At 57.3% G+C, this 2655-nt stretch overlaps 1 pseudogene; it reads left to right on the top strand.

The window, feature by feature from the left end:
- Window positions 1–1633: 1633 nt before the first annotated feature.
- On the top strand, window positions 1634–2362 carry LOC141372179 (histo-blood group ABO system transferase 2-like; annotated as a pseudogene).
- The last annotated feature ends 293 nt before the right edge of the window (window positions 2363–2655 follow it).

The following is a 2655-nucleotide window of genomic DNA, read 5'->3' as shown; positions in this document are numbered from 1 at the left end:
GAGTTCAGGTTCGCATTCGGGGTTCAGGTTCGGGTTCAGCATTTGGGGTTTTAGTTAGGGGTTCAGGTTTGGGGTTTAGGGATTTGAGTTCAAGTTTGGGTTCAGGGTTATGGACCTGGGGGAGGGATTCATGTTAGGCTTTGGGTTCAGGTTGGGATTGGGGTTGGGGTTTAGGGTTTAGGGTATGGGTTAGGGTACAGGTTTGGGTATGGGTTAGGGTACAGGTTAGGGTTAGGGTATGGGTTAGGGTTAGGGTACGGGTTAGGTTACAGGTTAGGGTTAGGTTATGTGTTAGGGTATGGCTCATGTTAGGGTTAGGGATTAGGGTCTCCCTGTCCTCTGCTACACAGAACCCATTCTCCTCTGGTAATAGAGTGTTATTTTCGGAACATAAACTTTGGGCCTCTCTGTGGTCTGCTCCCCTACTGCCCGACCTCTCCAGCCTCACCTCTTCCACCATGGTCCCCCCTCATGTGGGCCACCCAAGTGTGTGGTCGTCCCACATGTGCCCTGGGCCTGACTACAAGCCTTTGCTTTTGCTGTGCCCTCTGCCAGGGTCACTCTTCTATCCCCCAGCTTCATATCTGGCTTGTTGCCCCATTGGCTGGGTCTGGACTTTCCCTCTGGTGACCAGACTCATGTCTGCTGGTTTAGTGTGCTTATCCCCTATTTAAATGTAGTGCCCGCCTTCACTGTGTGAGCGATTTACTAACCTGCTGGGTATGGGGCAGGTACAGGGAAGTAGCCTTAGTGCCTACGCAAAAACTTCAGTCTCAGATGGGCTCACCACACTTGCCTATAATGGGGGAGCTGCTGTCCCCACAGGGGGGAGCAGGTATACCCTTAAAGGGGTACCAGCCATGGGACATGGTTGGATAAGACATTGAACTCTTTGGGGCCTGGGAGATGTAGACCTGGACCTGAGGGCTTACACACTTGGATTCAAGCCTGGGGCCTAAGCAAGCCCCTCTTCTTCCTGGTGTCGTCTTTTGCCTTCCCCGTCCACGGGCTGGACCTGATTCCTGATGTGGCAGAGTTTGAGTGTGACCCCTCCTAGGAATACCAGTGGCTTACTGAGCACCTTGTCAGCAGGATGCCCAGCAGCCTTCCAGGGAGGACACTACAGGAAGTGGAGACAGTTCTGTGGGGGCCAGCGGCAGCCCACTCAAAACAAAGTGAGACGGATGGCTGGCCCTGCTATTTCTAGCCGCTCTCTAAGACATAGAAATGAGGGCTGTGCCCAAAGGTGCTTCCCTCCTGGAAGGTGGGGATGGAATCTGCAGGGGGAGCTGCCAGTAGAGGGCACCTGCAGGGTTTGCCCAGGAGCTCAGCACAGGGGGAGTGTTCCTGGCTCCAGCATGCTGACTGTGGGGCTGCATGGGTTTCTAGCCTCCGAAGCCTCAGGCTCCCCTTTGTAAGGTGGAGTGCTGATGGCCTCCATCTCTGGGAACAGACATTAGGGAGGTCCTGCTGGCAGATTCCCTCAGGAAGTTCAGGAGGTGGCTGTTGCTTAAAGCCGCCCAGAGCACGCCCCCTTGAAGAAGGTGCACACGTCCATGGCCCCCAACTCTGGGGTCCTGCTGCCAGCCTCTGGCAGTGACCCTCTTCCTGCCCTGTCCACTGTCCCTGTGGATGCCTGGTCTTCCTGGAGCTATTCCTGCAGACGGCAGAGGAGCACTTCATGGTGGAGCACGGGGTCACCAACTAGGTTTTCACCAATCATCCGGCTGCCCGGCCCCGTGTGCCACTCTGGGAGGGCCAGAGGGTGGTGGTTGTCGAGGTCCGCAGCGTCCTGCTCTGGCAGGATGTGTCCATGTGGCACAGAGCGATGATCAGCGGCTTCCACGAGCAGCGCTTCCTCTGTGACGTGGAAGACCTGGTGTGCGTGGACGTGGATGCGGGAATGAAGTTCTGGGACCATGTGGGCATGGAGATCCTGTCCCCCCTCTTTGGCACCCCACACCCCGGTTTCTACTGGGCGGCCGCTGAGGACTTTAGCTACGAGCGCTGGCCACAGTCCCAGACCCACATCCCCAGGGACCAGGGCAAATTTCACTAAATGGGGTCTTTTTTGGGGAATTGGTGGTCAAGGTTCCCCGACTGACCTCGGCCTGTTACCAGGCGATGGTGGTCAGCTGGGCCAAATGGATTGAGGCTGTGTGGCCCAGTGAGAGCCACCTGAACAGGTACCTGCTGGACCATGGGCCCACGAAGGTGCTTTCCCTGGAGGACCTGTGGGACCCACGGCTGCTGGGCTGCCCGCCCCATCATTCCCCGGGTCATGAAGAAGCTGAGATCCATGGTTGTGCCCAAGAATCACCAGGACACCCAGAACTCATCAAGCGCTGTCCCCAGAGGAACTGTGGGACCCGCGGCTATTGGGCTGTCCCCTGAAGGATCTGTGGAACCCGCAGCTGCTGGGCTAGCCCCTGTCATGAAGAAGCTGAGATTCAGGCCAATGCCAAGAATCACCAGGACACACAGAACTCATGAGGGGCTGCCCCCAGAGGCCATGCAGGACCGGCGGCTGCTGGGCTGTGCCCTGGAGGACTTGCAGGACCTGAGGCTGCTGGGCTGGCCCCCCATCATTCCCTGGGTCCTGAAGAATCTGAGATTTGTGGCTTTGCCCAAGTCACCAGGACATCTGGAACTCAC

Source organism: Callorhinus ursinus, unplaced genomic scaffold (genome assembly GCF_003265705.2).
Source record: "Callorhinus ursinus isolate GAN/ISIS: 27379988/994484 unplaced genomic scaffold, GSC_fseal_2.0 scaffold2119, whole genome shotgun sequence".
Classification (NCBI taxonomy): domain Eukaryota; kingdom Metazoa; phylum Chordata; class Mammalia; order Carnivora; family Otariidae; genus Callorhinus; species Callorhinus ursinus.
This window is presented reverse-complemented; position numbering and strand designations above follow the sequence as displayed.